This window comes from Balaenoptera borealis (assembly GCF_965194805.1).
Source record: "Balaenoptera borealis genome assembly, chromosome: 14".
Taxonomy (NCBI): domain Eukaryota; kingdom Metazoa; phylum Chordata; class Mammalia; order Artiodactyla; family Balaenopteridae; genus Balaenoptera; species Balaenoptera borealis.
Window position 1 is genome coordinate 87,424,104 of NC_138875.1, and position 24,733 is coordinate 87,448,836.

The 24,733-nt window shown below is 43.9% G+C and overlaps 1 long non-coding RNA gene across 1 annotated transcript in view; it reads right to left on the reverse strand.

The window, feature by feature from the left end:
• Positions 1-1,426: 1,426 nt before the first annotated feature.
• Positions 1,427-24,733, reverse strand: part of LOC309610405 — a 50,684-nt gene continuing 27,377 nt past the window's right edge. The window contains exon 2 of the long non-coding RNA XR_014233908.1: positions 1,427-17,303. This is a non-coding gene — a long non-coding RNA (uncharacterized lncRNA). The remainder of the gene's footprint in view (positions 17,304-24,733) is intronic.

Here is a 24,733-nt window from a genome sequence, read left to right on the forward strand (position 1 = left end):
TTTGGTTTTCAATAATATATGTTCTTATGTTTTTCTCATGTAGCGTTGATTCTCATTGCATGTGTTATTTTGTGCACTTGAGATGTGAATTTTACTTCGTTAGACTTTTAAAAGGCAGAAATCAGGCCGTTCCCATTTTTGTCTTCTCATTTTCCCATGCGTTGCTTAAGAACTTAAATTACTCTGATATTTTGCATTTACCACAGAAATAAATGGAATGTGGCAGATAAAGTTTAGGTTATATCAAGTTCTTATGGCCCATAAAAAGCGCAAGACGTCTAAAAAACCTTTCCAGGTAATTATAAAAATGTGCGAATAACTGTGAGGCATTTGAGATGGAGTCCCGGTAATCCCGTTAAAGCAGTTGTAAATGCATTAATTTATGATTAAGTGTACACCATCCTCGGTGCTGCCTGGAGCTGATGAAGCCAAATCCAATTGTGAAAACCCGTTAGAGAAGAAAAGCATTGCTTGCGAAGCAAGGGTTTGGGGAAATCAGTGAATTTTTAAATAAATACATGTTGATAATTTAAATCTAAATGAGTTCTGGGCAGAGATGGTGGCGGGCCGGCCCTTCCAGTCAGTAATCCTGAGATTAGAGGATCTGTCAGTCTGCATTACGTTGCACGTATTTAATATTAATATTTCCTTCCCAGTGTACTGGAGCACAATTTAGTCAAACTCTCTAGGCAAAACTAGGAAGATCATGGAATAATATTTTCAGGTATTAAAATATACAATGCACATCTTCCAAAACGGATGTGTTTTGTATTCCACTCTTCCTAGCACAAAAATTGCCAGAACCTCTATGTATAAATATGGGGTCAATTTGCTTATGTTTGAGATCTACTGATGCTCCATCATGGAGGCAATAAACTCATTTCCCTGTTCTACAGAAAATGAGTACAGGGACCTGTAATTTGTCAAACCTTTTCCCCGAGTTAGAAATAACAAGGCCAAATAAACTGCATTTTCTAAGACATTAAACGAGGCTACCTTTATGAATAAATCGTGGCTTACCAGTGGATTGGCAGAGAGAGAGAGAGAAGAAGAAGAAGGAGAAGGGGAAGGGGAAAGGGAAGGAGAAGGGGAAGGGGAAAGGGAAGGAGAAGGGGAAGGGGAAAGGGAAGGAGAAGGGGAAGGGGAAAGGGAAGGAGAAGGGGAAGGGGAAAGGGAAGGAGAAGGGGAAGGGGAAAGGGAAGGAGAAGGGGAAGGGGAAAGGGAAGGAGGAGGAGGAGGAGGAGGAGGGAGAGAGGGAGGGGAGGGGAGGGGGAGGGGGGAGGGGGGGAGGGATTTTTGCCTTCTTTGGCCTAAAAGATAGTCATATTGTTCATATCCATTTTGTGCTTCAAATTAGAGTATTCATTCATTTTATTTTTAGATTCAGTTGATTTTGTAGGTAGTGCATATTGTAGAACACAAGTCATCAGCTCAGAGGAAACAAATTTAATTCATTCTCTCCTAGCGCTACTCCTAATACACAGGACAGCCCGTGCAGCCGGGGGCCTGGGAAGCAGGTGTGAGATATCAGTGCAGTCCCGCTCCGTCACATATTTCATTTCAGTGGTTTCATTGGTTTTCAAATGTATCTTTTTCTCCTTGTATTGAGGGGCCTAGTTTGATGGCTTTGCACTGCATTGCTTGGTCGAGTACAGTACCCGATATTGACATTTCCACGTGTCAGAGAGGAGGAGCCGGGCTTATTCCACATGTGCTGTGGTGTCTGTGCTACTTACTCATGGCACAAAGTGTTTAGAGTGATGATGCCAGTTTCCGGGTCTGCTGACCATCTCCTGTACCTGATCGCCACGAGCTGGAGCCTCTGACAGACAGGGAATTGGACCCTCAGAGCCACCTGAGTCGGGTTCCGGCAGGAGCCCTTCCTTGTCCGTACAGCAGTCCCAGCCAGCCGCCTGCCCAGAATCAGACACATAAACATTAAACACGACCCCAAGTGGAAAACTTCCCACCACCTCCGGGAGGCATGCTCCGAAGATCCCGAGAAGGACCCCATGGAAAGTCTAGACTGCCACACCCAGAGGCCTCCGCAGCCCCTCGTATGATACTTGGAGAAATACCCAGAGGTTGCATTTAATACCTTTTCTCTTGAGGAAAAAGTACCAGTCTGTGTGCTTCTTCCCCATCATTTAATAGAATCTCAGTAGAATGTCAAGAACAGGGAAATCTGTAACAGAACAAAGCAAGGAGCCAACAGTGTGTATTCAGGCACATGTCATTTTCAGCAGGTTCTAAGGTCACAAGCCTAACGCCGGTACCAGGGGCTCCTTAAATGTCTGTGCGATAAATGATACCAGTGGTGCCCTCTTTTTATAGTTAACTATGTCCTATGATTAGAAAATATGAATTCCCATTACCAAAAACTGTTGTCTCTCAATATCATATGATAGTGCTTATATGTGGAATCTAAAAAAAGGGTACAAACGAACTTATCTACAAAACAAATAGAGTTACAGATGTAGAAAACAAACTTATGGTTACTAGGGGGTGAGGGAAGGGAGGGGTAAATTGGGAGATTGGGATTAACATTTACACACTGCTATACATAAAATTGATAACTAATAAGGACCTACTGTATAGCACAGGGAACTCTACTCAATACTCTGTAATGACTATATGGGAAAAGAATCTAAAAGAGTGGATATAGTTATATGTATAACAGATTCACTTTGTTGTACAGCAGAAACTAATTTAGAGGGTAGGAGTTGGAATTTGAGTTTAGCAGATGCAAACTATTATAAATAGAATGGATAAACAACAAGGTCCTACTATATAGCACAGGGAACTATATTCAATATCCTGTGATAAACCATCATGGAAAAGAATATGAAAAAGAATATATATATATATATGTATGTATAACTGAGTCACTTTCCTGTATAGCAGTAATTAACACAACATTGTAATTCAACTGTACTTCAATAAAAAATAAAGAAATGAACAAACAAACAAAAAAGAGCTAGGGCTTTGAAACCAGCTCCAGCCAGGTTCGGATTCTGTCCCCCACTACTCAGCGACCCCATGACTTTGGATGAAGGACAAATGCCTCCATAAGCAGAATTTCTTGGCATTTGACACGTAGTACCTGTTATACTTATTATTAATTATGCTTATGTACTAATAAAATATACAGTGAAATCTTAAAAAAAGAAATGTATGAATTTGAGTCAAAAGTAGTGAAATGAAGTGAAGAGAAAATACATACTTTATAGATTTTGTCTGGGTTTGTTTAAAACATGGCAAACCCAAAGATGTTCTCCTGGGGTTCAATCACATCGTGTAGCAGTTTCCTGGAGAAAGCAATTTCATTTTTATTTTTTACATGATAAGCTAAGAGAGAATCAATCTACATATTTAAATAACATGACAGTGACATTCCTAAATGATAATTTACTGAAAATTAGCTGGAAATATTGAAAATCATTATTTTACACTAGTCATCTGAAGCTGAATTCTTTTCTATCTATATGCAAATGTTGGATTCCTTTGTCTACTTTTTTTTTTTTTTTTTACAATACTGTAATATTGCCTATTTCATTAAGTTAAAATTAATAAAGTTCTGTTATGGATCGTGAGACTTTTTGATAGCAGGTTTGAAAGATTCATACCTGAATGTAAATGTTGCTATCATATGCTACTTTTGCTAGCATGAAGCTATAATTTCCATTTTGATATTTAAATATAATGAATTATTTTAATATGTTCCCGTCACTACAAGGATTTATTGATTCTTTAAAAAAAATCAGACTTACGTTTTAAAATGAACATCAGCTTCTTAGAAGTAAAGCCAAGCAGTCAAATCTCCGAGTTTATCTCTAATTATCTGAAACCTGCTCTCCGTGCCAGGATCTTTGGAGATTTCTCTTTGTTCCTTGTTATTTCCCTGGGTGTTACTTGACTGTCTAATTTTTAACTGTAATGTAAGCCCTCTTTGGGAGGGCAGCATATAATTAAAATTGGTCCTAATTGCGTGTTTTTATTTCACTGCTACTTAATAAGAAATTATAAAACAATTTGGCACACACTGGGAGATCTGAGCCCAGAGAGAGGTTGCAGTTCGGGGAAGCTTTCTGCGTTTTTAAACCCCAAGATGCAGACTAAAGCCCAGGTGGTCCCAGCATGTTTACAGGGCTCAGCGCTATGGAAATGCACCAGAGGACACAGGGCTGTCAGCTTTTGCCTGGGTTACTCACCAGCATTCAGATTCACAAAAGGACTGGAAAATTGGAGACTTCATGCGACTTCAGTGTATGACCAGATGCAGTTACTGCAGCCAAAATTTCTGCTGACCCTCTAGCTGTTCAACCCAGTTGGCTTTTAAGATGTTACGTACACCGTGCATTTTCGTTTATTTCTTTATTCCATTCATTGCCTCCTTTTCAGCCCCATGCCTCATTAACCAGGATCCTTCCTATAAAATTATTAATGAGAGGAGAATACCATCAGCGTAAACAATATCACAGCTTGCGTGTGTAACGACTTGGCTGAAAAAAATCTTTGTATCTGTGCTGCATTCATTATAGCCCTCATTTTAATATAGTGTAATCAAGACAGGAAAAGTGCCTCACGGCAAAGCCAAAATAAATAAATAAGAGTGAGGGAGGGAGAGAGAGAAGGTGGGAGGGGGAGAAAAAGTAACAGGTGGAGGATATATTGTGTCTGTGATCATCAACCTGCCAGAGTTTGCAGAGACTTCTATGGGTATAAGTTGTGGAAGCTTTTGTACAGAAGTAATGACACAGGCTAGCATTCTGTTACAATATCTTTCTATGTCATTAATTTTAACTCTTTACTGATGATACCGTAGCTGTTAATGAGGTTCTGGTAATTGTGAGTGGATCCATCTAGCCAAAAAAAAAAAGGAAGTTCAAGTTTTTCACTGTGATTACTGCCACTGCCCCAGTTTTCAAGGGTTCGCTATGGTCCAGGATTGTGGCTGGGACATACACAAGCAATTCGGGCGAAAAAAAGGTGGTGAGCATTTCCTGAATGTTTTCCAAATTAGTTCCTAAAAAATTATGACAGCAAATAGAGACAAGGACAGGATGCTACAGAACATAGAGAAGGGATATCAAGGCCTGGGCAACGCAATTCAGCCCATAACAAAAGGGTTCAATTATTGTATGCCTCTTCTCACCTCCAAAAATGTATTCAGGATTCTGCTCCCTGTTGGACCCATGCCCTGCCAAGTCTCACTTATATTCTCAAGTCACTTGGCCTAATGTATCTATGCAACATCTGTATCCCTGGCCAGGACTTTGGCATAAATTCCTATGTCCTCTACCTAGATAGCTGGTCTAAATGTAGGGGAAAATGTATCCTGCTTCTTAATTTAATCTGGTTTCCCCAAGGCTACTCTGGAAGTGCCAAAGAAGGAAGACACAGTGCCCCTCACTTTTCCTTCACCAGCCTTGGTTTTCTCTCACCAGGCCCCAGCCCACCCAGCACTCACGGGGCAAGTGACACCATTGTGAGTATTCACTGGAGAGAGAAACTTTTCTGTTGGGAGTGACATAGGAAAAGACCTATGGCCAACAGAACACAGGGACATAGCCGCTTCATTATGGACATTATATTCCTGCTTTCTTTTTATTAAAGTATAGTTGATTTATTTTTTAATTTAATTTAATTTTATTTTTGGCCACACTACGTGGCATATGGGAGCTCAGTTCCCCAACTGGGGATTGAACCCACGCCTCCTGCATTGGAAAGGCAGAGTCTTAACCACTGGACCACTGGGGAAGTCCGTGAAGCATAGCTGATTTACAATGTTGTGTTATATTCTTTCTTTTGAGAGACATTTAGGCAAATAACTAGCAAGTATTAATTACCAATTAAGTAATAATTAATAATTAAGCTCTAGATTAATCAATCCAGTCTTTGGAGTCAAGGAGCCTCTGAATTCTGACTCCTGGCCTTCATGATCATGTTGGAACCACCACTGAAAAACTCTGACATCTAACTGCTGAGTACAGGAGTCAAAAGCCTCCAACAGAGACTTACCTGTTATAAACCAAAAGGAGGTAGAAAACTCAGGGAAGTGTGGAATCAAGAAAATCAGGGGATGAGAGTGTTTCAAGAAGGAGTAGGTAGATGGGAACAAATGCTTTGAAATACACCTATTAGATTTAGGAAAACGACAGGTGTGGAGTACTATGAAGAGAGATTTTGAGTGAGCGATGAAGGAATAGGGGAGTCAGATGGCAAGAGGTCAAAAACCATTTGCTGAGTCAGAAAAATGTAGACAGATTATTTCATCACACCAAGAAGTGTTATGCTGAAAAGTAAGTGATGGAGGGGGATATGGAGTTGAAGAAAGTCTGCTTTGCTTGTAGTTGATTTGAACAGAGAAAACTACACACATTAGTAAGGAGATGGGAAGAATCTAGCTGAGAGGTTGATTATGAGAAAGAAGAATGACCATGTAAGGCCCTAGAGAGGATGTCTGGAATGGGCACCAGCCAACAGGTGAAGGAATTGACCCTAGAAAGGAAGATAGTCCCTTCATTTTAACAGGAGGAAGGACGGATGGGAGCATTTATAAGTAGAACTCTAAGTTCAGTAAAAGGAAGCTGGGAGAGCATTTTGAAGTGCTTAATTACCTCTGTGAAATAAGAGACACACTCCGCTGCTGAAAATAAGATGGTATGTGGGACAGAAGGGAATAGAGGGGGATGTAGAAATGTATTTTGAGCATGAGAGGGAGCAGAAAACGTGGCGGGCTTTCTGCACCTCATTGAGGACGTTGATTGCAAATGATGAAGATGTGCCCTCTTGCATGACTTTACCCAGTGGAGTTTGGCCACTTAGATCCAGGCAGAGAAATTAGATCATAATTTTTATTCAAGGTTGTAAACAGAAGGGCCAGGGAGTCTGGAGTATTGTCAAGAATGTTTTACATGTACATATGTAAGGTGCAGACTTAAGCCTTGTTACTGGGCCGATAGTAAGCTAGTCCACATGACAAGCTTCAGGCTGAGATGTTTTTATGTTTTGTATTTTAAAATGAGAAAATTCCTTTCTTTTTTTAATAGGGGCACGTGGCATCTTTAGGAGACTATTATAGTACAAACCAGGATGTCTCTTAAGACTGAGATTATCGGGGGTTCTCCTGACAGGGTATTTAAAATGATACTGGCCCTACTTCATCCAGCCATGGAAATGAAGACTCAACAAGGGTCACTCAACCATCCCTCTTAGTTATGTAAATATCTGTTTGCTTAAAATCCTCATATAACAAATGTCTAAGTCGCTTCATTCATTGTCCATTTATTTCATCAAAAGGTTGGGCTTCTACTCGAATCAGTAAATGGGGTTATGAAAGGACAGAGTGTATTCCCTCACAAAGCTTCTATTCCAATGGCTGAGCAAAAATGGCATCACTCTCTTGGTTTACAAAATTAATTCTGGAAAGTAAAGGGCTCAGTTTTCATAAGGAATCCAGGACCTCCTGGTCAGGTAGAAGTGAATACCCTAATTCCTCTACTCTGAGGGGTACATTTACCCAAAATAAAATCATCTCATGGAAAATGCAAGTCTCAGCCAGTGACCCGGCTCAGCTAAATGTCATGCAGATCCATTCAGAGAGTTGTTTTCCAAATAACACACAGCTGATTCTGGGAGTATTCATCAGAGGTAGTATAACCTAGCAGGACCCTATGAGGCCTTCCCAGAAGAGACTCCCACCCATGTCCTCCACCTGCCTTTTGCCTGTAGAAAAACTTTAGTCAAAGAAGAAATTTAATCAGAGAAGTGAGAACATGCAGAAAGGAAAATAGTCAAGCAAGACAAGAGAATAATACTTTAGCTATTAAACAAAGTCAAGGACCTTTAGTTCCTCCTCAAGGGCTATAGATGATATTCTGAGCCATATCCTTGAGCTGTTCTGCAGATACTTGAAAGCCCCACCAGGGGGGAGGAGTTACCTGTATGCTGATCACAAGCATGTAGATGCCAGACAGGTTGGAACCAGAAGGTTGATGATGCCGACTCCCGATTACCTCACCACCAACCAATCAGAAGACTGTTCACAAGCTGATCGCACCCTCCTCTTTGAACCATTGCTATAAAACTCCTCGCTACCCCCTCCAGGGACGGGGAACACACAGTTTTGAGGGCATTCGCCTGCTGTGGCCCCCTATGCCTGGCAAAACCATAAAAGCTACTCTTTTCTGCTTCACCCAAAACTCTGTCTCTGCGTTTCTGTTTGGCACCGGTGAACAGAGGCCGAGTTTCAACAACAATGGTGATCTAGAGAAGAATGGCTAAAAGTGCACATGAACTAGGAAGACCAGTACCGTGGCACCCAGCCGTGGCCTAAACCTTGGTGTCCGAGCAGCAGCTAATTAGTTTGCAGATCCTCACAGAACCACTCTTCAACACTGCCCCCTGTGGCCCTGTGCAGTAATGACAGCAGTTCCTTTTCTGCTTGATACGTAAAAGAAGACGATTGTTTCTGAACTATAAAAGCAACCATGGATACTGAAGGCTTTAGTATGGGAGGAAATCAAGATGGGAATTGTTACCTTTACTAATGAAGCTTGTATTTCTTGAGGAATTACTTGGTGCTGGCAGTGGTGAGGTATGGCAACCTATGTTTCTCATCTGTATGAGAAGAGTCAGACTGCTTGCTTCTTTCATCCTAGCAATGTCCAAACTTTATTCAAAAACCAACTGAGGGACTTCCCTGGTGGCTCAGTGGTTAAGAATCCGCCTGCCAATGCAGGGGACACGGGTTCGAGCCCTGGTCCGGGAAGATCCCACATGCTGCGGAGCAACTAAGCCCATGCACCACAACTACTGAGTCCACGTGCCACAACTATTGAAGCCAGCGCGTCTAGAGCCCGTGCTCTGCAACAAGAGAAGCCACTGCAATGAGAAGCCTGCGCACCGCAACGAAGAGTAGCCCCCGCTCGCCGCAAATAGAGAAAGCCAGCGTGCAGCCACGAAGACCCAACACAGCCAAAAATAAATAAATTAATTAAAGAAAAAAGCATCATGCACTTCTAGTTGATGTCTTATCTCAAATGTAATTAAATGATTAATTTTGAAATTCATTGTTTCATATCTGGCTTTTTACTTGATAGCAGATTTCACCAAGGGGGCAGGACTCAAGTGTTTTGCTCATCCCCTGACACATAATGGAGGGCCTGATAAAATTGTTGATACTCAAAAATATCTGTCAAATAAAAGTTGGATGAGCCAAAGAAATGTTATTTCACACTTCTATTAAACATTGAACATTGTTACCAAATTCTAGGGCAGGCAGCATTTCAACTCAAAGGTACAGGGCACCTTCCAAGGGAAAAAGCTACGGAAAGTACATCTTGGAATTGAAATTATTCCTCCAAACTTTTGATGTGTAAGAAACCGGTGCCCAGTTCAGACTTCAGCAATTGCTCGTGTTTGATTGATTGTGTGTCTTCAGAGGTAAAAGTTACAAATTGGCTCTAAAGGAGAAACTTACCAAGGAGGTATTGATTTTCTCTAAGTGTCCCAGGGGCAAGGCTGGCCCCTAAGACAGGCAGCACTCTGCAGTCTGCCATCTCCTCTAAAGCGTTCAGAAAACCAGCATCATTAGTGCCATTGTTGGTGTTTTCCACTGAAATCTTATGACTATTTGCACTGAATTGGCCAGCATCTTTCCAATCATGGATTGAGTATCCCAAACCATATTGGCTCCTCCAAGTATATCATTTGTCCCAAGACTGTTTGCACAGAATGAATAGATTTGCAAGAGCTGAAACCCTCAAACTTGGATTGCAGAGAGTTATAGCCACTTGATCATAGGCTGGGGTTTGTTTGGCTACAGTTTCCAAAAGAGAGTCCCACTCAGTGCAGACAGGACCTCTTAGAGAGAGGCAAGGGAAAGTAGCTTGCATTTTAGCACTGCATGGGTTATGAACGTGGCTATTTATATTCATTTAATCTTGAAAGATTTATTTTCCCTATTTTCCAAAGGACAAAATTGAGACTTACAAGAGTTGTACTGTGTACATTCACCTGGATAGCAGGTGACAGGTGGAGCTGGTATTTGAACTCAGAACCACTGAACTCTCAAGTTCCAATCCTTCCCACAAAGAATGACAATGACACTTCAGTTCATATATCAAATCCAAAAGCATGGTTCACTGCCCAGAGATGTACTGAGATTTTTCTGAAGGGGCATCTGGAGTTCAAAGGAAAAGTATCAAGATTGACTAATAATGAGGCCCAGCTTAATAAGAACTACTTATTTGTTATTCCAGTGCCAAAGCATAATTAGTTTCCAAATGTGGTTTCACTCATGATGTTTGTTCTGTTATTCTAGATTCAGGCTTTTTTTTTTTTTTTTTACATTCACTAATTTTAGTAGATTTTAAAAAAATCACTCAGTAACCAAAAATATCTAATTATATTACAGAGAATAACCTCGTTCTTTTCTGGAAGTAAACATGTGCCTTATATTAAGGCAGTCAAAGCACCTTATTGGCATGGCCCCAGAAGGCCAGGGGTGGGCTTTGACCCCATGAGATGAGGAAGCAAGCAATCTATTTTGTTTTGTTTTATTTATTTATTGACTGGCTATTTTTGAGAAGGAAGACATGCTTTTAACAGGACTTGAGCTGAGAAACAGAGCCCTTCCCTGTTGCATCTTGCTGCCCTGTGAAGCTTGACAATTACATCAACATGGAGGAAAGAAGAGCCAGGAGGAGAAGATGAGTGCTGGTGTCATTGTTTGAGCCACCAGTCCCTGCCCTGTCTAAATTCAATGCTCCTCACAGACAGTTACACCAATAAACTCCCTTTTGTACCTATGCTATTTTGAATTAGATGTTCTGTGTTGCTCAAATAGTCAGGCGAGTAGCCTGAAGAATCTGCAGCATGGGGGGCACCCTTCTCGTACTCAGGATGCTGACCACCTTGGGTGTGTCTTCAAAGGTAGACTAAGTGTTGTATTTAGCCATTTTCATCCATCCATCCATCCATCCATCCATTCATTCATTCAACAAATATTTACTGAGCGTGCCTTTGTTGGCTTGTCCTTCTCACCTGAGGCTTCATACTGTCTGAGTTCCATCTTGGTCTGAACCCCTCACCTCAACTGGCTCACCTTCTGGCATTTCAAATTTCCATAAACAAAAACACCATGCCCAGGTCTGAAATCAAGTCTGTCAAGGATCCCCTCCACGGGGACACATTTGCTGGTGCTGTCACTGTCACTATGCTGTGCATTTAGGATGTGCTGTCAGAGATACTCCCTTTCTGGGCTACAAGAATGATGCTGACATCCCTCTGGGTGTGCTCACGTTGACCCTGATAATAATCCCACCTCTGTCTCACGGATACAGTATCTCTCCTGTGATATTCACTCCCAGGGATCCTTCTCCATTAGCACCGCTGATGCGCAGATCAGACACTTCTTATTTTTATCAGCACAAATAACGTGCAGGGTTTACTGATACTCCCACTGTGTGATGTTCAGTCACTAGTCATGTGCTTTGATCCTGGATGTTCCAATCAGGTATCCAAATGCAGTGTCACCACCCAAGCAGACTTCTTCAATAGCTTAGATCCTCAGCCCCTAATTAGCGAAGAGGATGAAAATTTCCCCCCAACCATGAATTTTTGCAAGAGTCAGTACATTAGGCAACGGGCGGGGGCACTCAACAGTCTCTTCCCTTTGACTGTTAAACTATTTTGGGGGGAGGTTTTACCATATATTTTGCAGTCACTTTGACCTACAAGTAGCTACAAAACAAATGGCCAAAACAGAGAGCATTCCGTTATTTGTCCATCTGAATGGGTTGGAATTTATGTTATGGTTGATTTCTTTGATCTACATGTTGCCACACCACTCAATCAAATGATTTCCTCTTTCCTTGCAGGGGATTGGTGGAATCAACCTTCTTCATGTTAGCATGTGATGTAGAGAGAATTGCCAGTGGCACTCAGGGGGGACTAGTGACTCTCAATCTTTCCCAAGCCTAGCTTCCACCCAAGTAAGCAGTGCTCCCCAAACGAGTCCCGCATCCCCATGCCCACCACAGCAGCCATGGCTGACAGCCGTTCCCAGATGTACCCTCTCCTCCCTCACATTCCCCACCTCTGCATTCAACCTCCCATAAGGATACGTTTTTTGGATCGTCCACTGTATCGCGAGCACTCTCCTTGGTGCTGAAGATACATCAGTGGAAAAAAATAGAAGCAACTTGCTCAGAGATCTTACATTTCATAAAAGGGTAAACAACAAAATATTAACCTCAGAAGTAATTAAGTTGTGTTAAATTCTGAAAGGTCCTAAGTACAGTGGGGAATAAAAAGGGAACAGATAATGGCGATCGGGGTTGCTAGCGATGGGAGTGGGTGACAATTTGAAACAGGAGGTGAGTTAAGAGTCTTTTAGAATATATTTGAGCAAAAACCTGAAGAAAAGGAGAGATTTAGCCATGTGAATATCTGTGTCTCAAAGTACCACCATTGAAACGGTGACAGTAATACCCTTCACCTCACAGGCTTGTTGTGAAGGTCAGAATGACTCATGCACATGAAATGTTTAGAAAAATACCTGGCTCATGGGAAAGATCAAAAAGTATTAGTACTTAATTATCTGTAACATCATACGCAGGGGTGGGGTGAGGTTTACAGCATTCATGTTATATGTCCACACAATATGCAGTCTACAAATGGTGGCTGTTATCAGTATTGTTGTACTAGCTGTTACAGATCATGAGCAGAAAATGCCAGCATTTCAGTGCTTGATGTCTAGCTGGATAGAATGTTTCATTCCCCCCCTTGAGCTAAGAGAGGTCACCGCATGGGATGCAAGTATCAGCTCCATCAGGAAATTAATGAGAAATGCAGCCTCTCAGGTCCCAACGCAGACCTACCAAATCAGAATCTACATGTTATTAACACTCCCAGGAAAGGCACATGCATGCTAAATATTGAGCTGTGCTTTTCTGAGTAGCGAGGATGGTGGTAGTAAATTGGGATGGGCTGGCTGTCTTCTGAGCTGTCTCAGGCATGTGGCTGGGATAGAGGCTGTTTCCACGTCTGTAGCCTCTATCCGTGTCTGCTCTTTGTATCCCTGATCCATGAAGGAGACTCTAAGCTCTCAGCTGGATCACAATCACCTAAAGAAAGTTGGTAGAGGATGACAGTGAAGGGTGGAAGCATCTTAAATGAGGAATCATCCCAAGTCCACGCGTGAGAGGAAACTGGCTTGAAGTCAAGATCACTTTGCTTTTTACATGTGGAGATGCAGCCGCTCAGAAAAAGGCCACAAGAAGGCACAGCAAATCACTGTAATACACTTCGTGTTACAAAACCCATTCTCTCTTTAAAATTTTGCATTTCTCACTGTTTCCCTATAAATCCTCCAGGCTCAAACAAAAAGTTGTTCATCAGGAATCAAGAGCCCTGAACGTTTTAAACTCCTGCGACTGGTGTTGTTTTATCTATCCCTCAATTTGCTAATTATCAATCCAAAGAATAGCACGCTTGAAAACATTGTGGCAATAGCTTCTTGGAGTTGTCTCCAAGGTTGCTACTCAAGAAACACCAAAACAAAACAAAATAAACAAAAATTTGAGCCGCTGGTATTATATTTAATGTTCAACCCAGACTGAAAGAAATTTGGGTGAGTTTACAACAATCTATTTTTATTTTTTTAATTTAGTTTTTGTATTGAAGTATGGTTGATTTACAATGTCATGCCAATCTCTGCTGTACAGCAAAGTGACTCAGTTATACACACGTAGACCTTCTTTTTTTTCATATTCTTTTTTTTTTAACATCTTTATTGGAGTATAATTGCTTTACAATGGTGTGTTAGTTTCTGCTTTATAACAAAGTGAATCAGTTATACATACACATATGTTCCCATATCTCTTCCCTCTTGCGTCTCCCTCCCTCCCACCCTCCCTATCCCACCCCTCTAGGTGGTCACAAAGCACCGAGCTGATCTCCCTGTGCTATGCGGTTGCTTCCCACTAACTATCTATTTTACGTTTGGTAGCGTATATATGTCCATGCCACTCTCTCACTTTGTCACAGCTTACCCTTCCCCCTCCCCATATCCTCAAGTCCATTCTCTAGTAGGTCTGTGTCTTTATTCCCATCTTGCCACTAGGTGCTTCATGACCTTTTTTTTTTTTTCCCTTAGATTCCATATATATGTGTTAGCATACTGTATTTGTTTTTCTCTTTCTGACTTACTTCACTCTGTATGACAGACTCTAACTCCATCCACCTCACTACAAATAACTCAATTTTTGTTTCTTTTTATGGCTGAGTAATATTCCATTGTATATATGTGCCACATCTTCTTTATCCATTCATCCGATGATGGACACTTAGGTTGCTTCCATGACCTGGCTATTGTAAATAGAGCTGCAATGAACATTTTGGTACATGACTCTTTTTGAATTATGGTTTTCTCAGGGTATATGCCCAGTAGTGGGATTGCTGGGTCGTATGGTAGTTCTAGTTTTAGTTTTTTAAGGAACCTCCATACTGTTCTCCATAGTGGCTGTATCAATTTACATTCCCACCAACAGTGCAAGAGGGTTCCCTTTTCTCCACACCCTCTCCAGCATTTATTGTTTCTAGATTTTTTGATGATGGCCATTCTGACCAGTGTGAGATGATATCTCATTGTAGTTTTGATTTGCATTTCTCTAATGATTAATGATGTTGAGCATTCTTTCACGTGTTTGTTGGCAATCTGTATATCTTCTCTGGAGAAATGTCTATTTAGGTCTTCTGCCCATTTTTGGATTGGGTTGTTTGTTTTTTTGTTATTGAGCTGCATGAGCTGCTTGTAAATTTTGGAGATTAATCCTTTGTCAGTTGCTTCATTTGCAAATATTTTCTCCCATTCTGAGGGTTGTCTTTTGGTCTTGTTTATGGTTTCCTTTGCTGTGCAAAAGCTTTTTTCACTAGGTCCCATTTGTTTATTTTTGTTTTTATTTCCATTTCTCTAGGAGCTGGGTCAAAAAGGATCTTGCTGTGATTTATGTCATAGAGTGTTCTGCCTATGTTTTCCTCTAAGAGTTTGATAGTGTCTGGCCTTAAATTTAGGTCTTTAATCCATTTTGATATTCTTTTCCATTATGATTTATCACAGGATATTGAATAGAGTTCCATGTGCTATACAGTAGGACCATGTCATTTATCCATCCTATATATAACAGTTTACCTCTGCTAATCCCAAACTCCCAGTCCTACCCTCCCCTACCTTCCACCCCCTTGGCAACCACAAGTCTGCTCTCTATGTCTGTGAGTCTGTTTCTGTTTTGTAGATAGGTTCATCTGTGCCATATTTTAAATTCCACATATAAATGATATCATATGATATTTGTCTTTCTCTGTCAGACTTACTTCACTTAGTTTGATAATCTCCAGGTGCATCCATTTTGCTGCAAATGGCATTATTTCATTCTTTTTTTATTGCTGCGTAGTATTCCATTGTATATATGTACCACAACTTCTTTATCCATTCATCTGTCGATGGACATTTAGGTTGTTTCCATGTCTTGGCTATTGTGAACAGTGCTGCAATGAACATAGGTATGCATGTATCTTTTTGAATTATAGTTTTGTCCGGGTATAGGCCCAGGAGTGGGATTGCTGGATCATATGGTAGTTCTATTTTTAGTTTTCTGAGGAACCTCCATACTGTTTTCCATAGTAGCTGCACCAACTTACATTCCCACCAACAGTGTAGGAGGGTTCCCTTTTCTCCACACCCTCTCCAGCATTTGTTATTTGTAGACTTTTCAATGATGCCCATTCTGACTGGTGTGAGGTGGTACTTCATTGTAGTTTTGATTTGCATTTCATATTTGCATAATAATTAGCAAGGTCCAACAATCTGTTGACTACCTGCTTACGCTGTCTCTGATCACCCTTTTCAATGGAGTGTATGCATCACTCATTTTGTAAAGAGCTACTCTACTTGCCAGCAAGCAAGATCCATCTTTATCCAAAAGCAACATCTTTACCCCATGTCTAGTGAACCAAGATAGCATGTTGAAAACCCAGCAGGGAAGGAGACAGGAATAGTGGCTCTACAGACTATGGTAACATCGTTACCTCTAGTGGCAAAAAATGGAAACACAAACGTCACAGAAAAGACTGGAGACAGATTCCCATCCTAGCATGATTTTCTACATAAGTAACACCCCGTTACCCACCCAACGAATCAGAGCTAGAATTCGGGGTATTTCCTTACGAGATTTATATTTAAGTTTCTCACTACCACAAGCCAAGGCTCCAAGAGGAATGGAATTTCTAGGATGTTCTTGAAGCTAGGTTTCAAGCTAGTTTCTATTAGAATTCTTTTTTCTCCCCTGCCACTTGTTAGTGTGTGAATAATAGCCAAACAAATATTGGCTTTTACTGCATGCATAAGAATGACCTTGGGTTTTCTTCAACTCGATTTTTTACTGTATATCTTGCACTGATTTATACAGAAATATTGGCTTGCCAACATTTCCTCCAGCAAACCCTGTGTGGGAATTCAGTCCAACGTATGTTTTCATTTTGCTTAATTTCTTCGCTTGCCAACAGAGCCATTCATTTTTATTCCATCCAATTTTATATTGTGACTTGCTTTTCAGGCACCCATATTTTCTGAATCACAGTGCTGCCGTTTGCTTTTATAATACCACAAATAAAATATAAGAATCCATTTACCAGCATTTTTTTGTGCCATTTCTTCCCCTGATTTGTACCCATATCCACTTAAGCCAACATATTTCTTTTATTTTTGTAATTTTACACCTTTCTTAAATCAGAGCTAATGGACTGTTATTTTATATTCCAATCAGTTCCCTGCTACATTCCAGTATAGATTATGATGTATTTACATGGGCAGAAGAATATGTTTTCTCTACAAAATTCTTTAATATCTCGTTCAGCGAATTCACCGTAAAAATCACTCAGCTCCTCCTACAAATATTTCACATTAAATCAGAATGTTTTACACTCTGGTATGCTTTAAATGGTGGAAAATAAAGTACTTGCGACTTCTTCTTAAAGGGGCCCTCAGTGAGTGACATGGAACCAGAGTTTGCTGGACACACACGCCTCTTTGCATGAAATATTTAATTTCCCAAACACCTGAGGTTATGTTGGTACCTACGAGTGTGGACCTCAGAAGAAAGACCACAACCCGGGGGCTGGTGCTGCCTCCGGAGGGTGCAAGACGGACCCCCCTCTGGGGCTGAGACCCAGACTTCCGAGGAGGTGGCCCTGCCCAGGGTGGGCCGGTGTCTCCTAAGCTTGTGATGAGGCTGGTTCTAGGAGTGAGAAAAGAAGCAGAAGTTACCAAAACAAAGTTTTGTTTGATGTAGAAAGTTCTAGCAAGTAAGATCTGAGCCAGAGATGAGCAAGGAAATAGGAGCCAACAGAACCTGAGACAGGCTGGGACCTGGGACCCTTTATTGGAGGGCTTGCACCTGGACAAACTGCCTCTGCAAGCAACAGATACAAAGAAGCTGTAAGGGGCTAAAAGTAACCGCACACAGGTGCAGTTGGGGCAAATTATGAACAACAAGATACAAAAAGGCCAAAACCCAGCTGCCACTTCTGAGGTGCCTGGAACAAAAGCAGGATACCGCACATGCCCCCTGCACACAGCTTCACCAAGGGGGTGCACAGACCACCTAAGCTGCCCCCCAGCCCGACTCCTGGACCCACCCTCACCCGCACTGCATTTTAAGGGACCAGCTCGCCCTTCTCAGGGAGCGCTCCAAGGGAGGCTGCTACTTGTTTTCACTCCCTCCTGCTGCAGCAGGAGCCCAATAAAGCCTTGCCTGAATTTCTCTTCTGTCCTCTTATCAATTTCTAGTTATTAAAGAGTCCAAGGACCCTGGTCGGTAACAAAGTCATCGGTGTGTCATGCAGTAAGGGTGGGGACACAACTTCTGGAAACACCCGGGCACCAAGCTGCCTGGTGAATGTGAACTCAGAAGCCTACTGCCTGGGATGGATTCAGCTCCACCCCCCGCCCTCTGTGTGACCCTGGACAAATGACTGGACATCTTGAAGCGTTTGTTTCCTTGCCTGTAAAATGACTCTAAGGAGAGCATATACTTGTAGGGTTTTCATAAAGATTCAATGAGTCAACTCACTCATTATTCTCAGAACAGCATCTAACTTATGTGCTCCAAAATGCTATTGTCATTGCAAGCTAGGCCATTTTAATTTCATATTTCTGAATCCCAGTTTCTTCAGTGGTAAAATGGATAATATGCAGAGCTTTACAAGATTAATTCACCCAACAAATGGTCATGAGTTACACACTATGCCCGGCACGGCTCCAGGAGCTGGGAAAGCAGGGTTGAATCAAGCCATGCTCCATGGAGTTTTCACTGAGGGCTGGACGGGTGGCCCTGGGGACAGATAATAAGCAAGTAAACAAATAAATGAACAACATAATGAAGCAAGGAAGGCCCATAACAAGTGCTCAGTAAATCGTACTTACAACTGGATGGGGCATAGGATGGACTAAATCTTTATCCAGAAAGGGAGAGAGACAGAAACAGAGGGTGTGAGGATATGGAAGGAGGAAGATAAACGTGGGCATCAGACAGTCAGAAAGGGGTTTTGTTATTTTCCCCGTGGTATTTTGGACTGGGACCTGCATTAATTCTACAACTTGGAGAGAGTAATATTCAGCGCTGGAAGGTTAGAGATGATGCGGAAGCAGGAACTGCAGACTGTAAGCCTACAAAGAAGAGGGAAAGGCAGGGGGGAAAGCTGGGTACATTTTTAGGGCTATTTTTACGGTTTTGTTGTTCATATGATCTTATAGGAGGAGGGAAAGGTGAACAGCCTGATTCATCAGCCAGGTATTACACACTCCTGGATGAATTCGGAAGGTGAGAAACGTGTGTGTGTGTGTGTTTGGGATGGAGGGAGAGAGAGAGAGAGAGAGGGAGAGAGAGGGAGAGAGAGAGAGAGAGAGAGCGAGAGAAAGGAGTAGCAGAAGCTGATACAGAAGAAGGTAGCCCGGCTGTTTTACGAGCGCCAGACAGCCCGCATGTGCTTTATAACTGCATCTGCTTCTGAGGTCACATCTAGGCTAGCCAAATGGAAGGAATCTTGGGAAATTATCAGCAAGAGTTTTCTTTCTTTTTTTTTTTTAAACAAAGACAAGCAAACAATAAAAGCCACAACTCTGTGCTCCCCAGACCTATTAGAGCTGGCATTTAACTCTGACCCCCTCTGGCCTGTGTCCTGTTTTCCAGGCTGTCTTCTCCCCACCGCCGACAAGTGGAATCAACGTGGAAACCCAGTGAGCTGGCTTCACCCCAGCCTGGGTCCAGATTTCCGAAGGTGATCTCCTGGGGGACCTGCTCCACGCTGAGTGCACTCCCCAGCCCACCCCCAGCTCCTCCGAGGCCTGGCACCTCCGCGTGCCTGCGTCTGGGGACACAAATGGATTTTCAGTAGCTCATTCTTTCTATCTCTAATTCTCATTCACTCACGGGATTTTAAGTTTTCTTTTCTTTTGAAAAGCTTTCTAGGCTCAGGATGCCCTCGGTTGCAGAAAGATGGTGACACAGGGCACAGTCAGCTTGGCTTCCTTTCTGAGGCTGGACTGGGCCTCCCGGGAGAGAGGAGGGCGGCCTGAGCCCTGTGCTAGAAGAGGAGACGGAGGTGGCTGTCCCGGGCGCTGGGACAGGGGCGCGGGGAAGGGGCGGCAGCAGGGGTCTGAGGGCTGTCTGTGCGCTGGTGTATTGTCGGGAGAGGGGTCGCTCTGGCTCGCTCTCCCCCCCACACCGACAGGAACAGGCAGAACCTGATCGGGGGGCACCTGAGGCAACCGCGAGGGGAGAAGCTCGGGGCGCTGGTGAAAATCTGGGGGAAAGAGGAGGGATGAGGGGCGGTGGGAAGCTGGGCTGAAAACGCTCTTGCGGGAACAGTTCTGCAGGAGAGGGGGCTCTTCCCTCCTGAGTAGTTAACTGAAGCACATTGCGTTAAAACTCCATGAGTAAATACGGGTCACTAGTGAACGGTTAACCTTTCTTCCACCAGCAGTTAACGGTGTATTTCTACACGTATGTTTTGAGTCTTTACACACGCGCCCCTAAACTACAGGTAAATGTCCATCTATATGAGCATAGATCCCTTGTTCACTATTGTGTATTTATTCTCTCAGTGGGCCGAAGATGGTTACGCATCAGATGAATGGGACTTTTAATTCCTGAAATCGCGAGCTCCCAAGACAACAGAGCAGTTTACAAGTGGGAGGCGCCCACCGCCTGCCCCAGGGGACGGCCGGCGGGTGGGGAAAGGGTCCGCGTCACAGTAGCAGGGACCCGGCGCAGAATTCCGGCGCCGCAGGGGCGAAGGACCGAGTGTGCGAACTCGCCGTTTCCTCGCGGGTGGAGCCGGTGTGCGCGGACGAGCTGTGCGGGTCACCGGTGGGAGCCGCCCCGGCACGTCCATCTGCCCCCGGCGGCGCCACTTCCCCAGCGCACCAGGCACCCTGCATCCCCGCCCGCGCGCTTCTCCCCCTGCGCCCCGCTCACCTCCAGCCCAGCCTCCGCGCGGGATGGTGCGGGCGCTGGGCCCCGCCCCTGGGCCGGGGATAGTCCTGGAGGCCCCGGGCGGGGACAGAAACGAGGGTGGGACCGGGCGGCGGCGGCAGTAGAAAAGTTGCTGGTGGCGGAGCGCGGGCAGCGGCGAGGGCACCGCGGGACCGGGGCGCAGGCATCCGAGACGCTGCCGGGCTTGGGGCTCAGCCGCGGGGTCCTCCACTCGCGCGGGTCAGCGGCGGGATGCGAACGGCGGGACCTCGGGATGCGCCCCGAGGGTGCGCCCCGGGGCTGTGCCGGCCGCTGAGCTGGATGCTGGCGCGCCGGGAAAGGCAAGGCAGGAGCGCGGCTGTCTCTCCCCTCCCCTCCCCCCCACCCGGCGCTGGGCAATGTCCTCCAGGCTTCCAGGGGCACCGGAGAGAACCTGAACTTGAGTTCAGTCTCCGGGCTCTGGCAAGGGCGTTGGTCCCATTTGGAGCCCCTCGGCGGGGGGCCCCATCCCTGGAATAGCGGGCTCCACTGGGCTCTGCGTACCCGGTCTCCCCTACCTGAGACCACCTGCAGACCGGTTCCCGATCCATGGGTGTACAAGGCAGCGAAGAGCCGGCCTAGGCCCTCGGAGATGACTCGCGCTCCCAGCGCAGCTCGCGGGGAGCCCCCTCTTGGCCGAGGTGTGGGATCATCCCCGCGGGCAACTCCCCGGGTCCAAGGCGGTTGGGAGGGTGATCATCGGGGTTGTGGGGCTCAGTGACGCTGGCGTCTGGGAGCAGTGGGTGCATCTCCAGGTCAGAGGCGAGCTTATTACCTTTGCTGTTTTTATGATGCACACGTGGCACCGGGGTGGAGCCGAGCAGACCCAGATCAGTAGGGAAGGAGGCGGCTTCCACGCCCAGGAGCAGCCGACCACCACGTGTGCCCTCCGCGCCCCGGCTCAGGTTCGGGTGAGCGCGGGGCTGGGGAGGAGAGAGGCTCCCCTCCATCCGGATTGAGGCTGCGCTCACAGTGGGTCTTCAGGGGTCCCGGGACGCCTGGGCGCGGGCATGAGGTGAGAAAAACACTTCCCTCGCCACCGGGCGAAAGGTCTGCAGGTTCCTGGCTCTGATCTTGGTGGGACCTGTAGGTTAAACTCATTCGCAGCAGGGCGCAAGGTCTGCTTTCAGCGCCCAGGGTTCTACCCCAGCCCGGACAGAAAGATACACACTACTATATATAAAAAAGATAACCAACAAGGACCTACTGTATAGCACAGGGAATTATATTCAGTATCTTGTAATAACCTATAATAGAAAAGAATCTGAAAAAAAATCTATATATCTATCTCTCTCTATATGACTGAATCACTTTGCTGTACACCTGAAACTAACACAACATTGTAAATCAACTATACTTCAATACAAATAAGTAAACAAATAAATTTTTAAAAAATTAAAAAAAAAAAGCTTATGGCAATAGGGGAGAAAGACTGAAATCAATACTGAACACACCAAGGGCAAGTGGGGATTTATAGCCGAAGGGCAGGCTGAGGGGGATCAGTGGGTGGGAAATCGGAAGTCAAGGGAAGGCGGCTTCTTGCTAAACTGTCTTAACAAGATTCTTGCTAAAGATAAGCCAAAGGCCTAGATGTCAAAGATGGGGGAAGAGGAACGTGATCAGAAAATGACTGAATGTTTGTCTCTCCCACCACCTAAAAAAAGTTGTATGTTGAAATCCTAACCCCCAATGTGATGGTGTAGGAGGTGGTGTTGGTGGGAGGTCATTAGGTCATGGGGGTGGAGTCCTTGTGAATGGGATTAGTGCCCTTATAAAAAGAGACCCTCAAAAGCCCCCTCACCTCTTTCCTCCATGTGAGAACACAGTGAGGAGATGGCCATCTGTGACCCAGAAAGCAGACCCTCACTAGGTGCCAAATCTGCCAGAGCCTTGATCTTGGATCTTGGACTTTCCAGCCCCAGAACTGTGAGAGACATATTTCTGTCCCCCAGTCTACTGTATTTTCATTATGGCAACCCTAACAGACTAAGACAGAAATCAAGGGTGTGAAGATCCTTGACGAACTGATTTAGCAGCCTCAGGACATGGAAGGCCAACGTTCAGAACTTGTAGAGAAGAAGACTCCTTTTCAAAGTAGTCTGGCTGAAGTTTGATCAAGGAGGGAGTCTTTGTCAGTATTAAAATGGAAAAGCCAGAAGTCAGGCCCCATCAGAAACCTCTTCTCTTGTTCCCCTAACCTCATGGTTTTGAATTCTTAAGAACCCATGTATTTTCAGCTCGTGTGGACACAGAAGTTCTGTTGTGGTATAGGAGAGTGTCCCGGCCATAAAGCTGGGAGAACAATTAGAAAACCAGTAAGGGATGATTTAACATAAATGAGAATATTACAAGTTGTCGGCTTGACATGCCTCCATTAAGCATTATTAGTCAGAAATTGCACCGCATATGGTGCCACAATCTATTTTGCTGAGAAAAAAATATATATATAGACTCTAGATATGCCAGTGTAATGAAAAGCATCCTTCTAGCGAAATTTAAAGCATCCAATTTACTCAGATTGTACTTTGCAGCTCCCTACACTTACTAATCAGCCTGTCAAGCATAATAGCCATTTGGCGCTAGAAGTATTTAATCTTGTGTGAATAGGCTTATCAGAATGTCTTAGGAAAACAATATATGACTTCCTGGCAAAGAAATGGCTGTAATTAGGTGGTAATTATGCAATGTCTTGTTACTATAGTTTTAAAAATTTACCAGGCTAATTCTGTGGTAGAGGAATTCAGAAGTTACCACCGAGGGTTCAGAGTATGATTATGCTGGGGATGGGAGAGTTCTTGGAAGACATTTGTTCAAGACCCATGGGGCTCTTAACTGTAGAGTTTAGTTCTGAAATCTCTGAGTCCATCTGTGCTGAGAAAGTATTTGCTTTGACACCTGACTCCACGGATGCTGAATTGTACAGCTGACGTGGTACCCAAAGTCCTGGGAAGAGCTGATGCTCCTGTTGGCTTTACAGGGCCCTGGTATGTATGACCTGCACCCTCTGGCTATTTGGGGACTGGATTCCTTGTGTTCTGCATGAGCAAAGGCACATATATTTAGGGTGGAATGAGGTCATTTAGCATCTTGCGTTATGAGTTCTGTTTTCTCTCCATTTATTAAGGGGACACCAGTTATAACAATCCTTTTGAATAGGGGCAGAATGTCTACAGCACCTGATCTCCTGGCACAGAACAGTTGACCCTTTCCAGAGGGTCAGGATGGTGGGCTTAGGAATTGACAGCAGCAGTGGCCTGGCCTGGACCCCATGGGATAGGAGGCAGGTGAATTGTCTGATGATTGAACCAACTGTTATGCATTTTTCATCAGATAACATTCATGGACATGCATCCTTGCTTTGAAAAGCATGTGTCATAACAATAATTCTTTTGCCTTCTTTTATTATTAAAAGAAACATGAAATCTTTTATAGTTCCTATTTCCCAAGTAGGTGATGCAACTTTTCTAAACGAGAAAGATACATTCCAATAGCATTGCATTTACCACTTACGCCATGAGTACTCTTTGGAAACCATACAGCTCTTCAGTTTAAATCCTTTTTCATTTGTAGATGTTACAGAACTGGCTCCTGTAGAGAACCTATTGTTTATGACCTTCATCTTCATGTACATCAAGACGAAGGTCTACAATTACTGAAGATGGTTTCATTGAAAGGTATTCCGGACACAGGGTGGACACAGCGGTTTTGTAAGTCAAGAAACCAGCCCCTTGGCGATCAGCTCTGCTATGAGAATCTCCTAGCCTCTCAGGGACTGGAAAAGTCTGAAATGCAAATGCAGTTAAAAGAGCCTTGTGGAGAGCTGACCAGCTGAGTAAGGAGAGGATCCCAGAGTTCATCTTGTGTTTCTGTTTCATTGGCCTGGATGTGACCAGATTTCTTCTCCCAAGCATGGTTGAAGTTCCATATACAACAAGGCTCAGAGGCCACATCTGAAAAGAAAGTGATGCATGAGGTTCCAGAACCTGAAACCTAAGGGGCTGATGGGTCACAAAGATGATAAACCCATGGGAATACCCCATGCTCAATGCCTTTTGTGACTTTTAAAAGTGTCCAAATGTATTCTAGCCTGTCTTGCCCTGCCTGGCTGAGACCAAAGAATGAGGTCACAAACCTAAATGATCATAACGGAATCA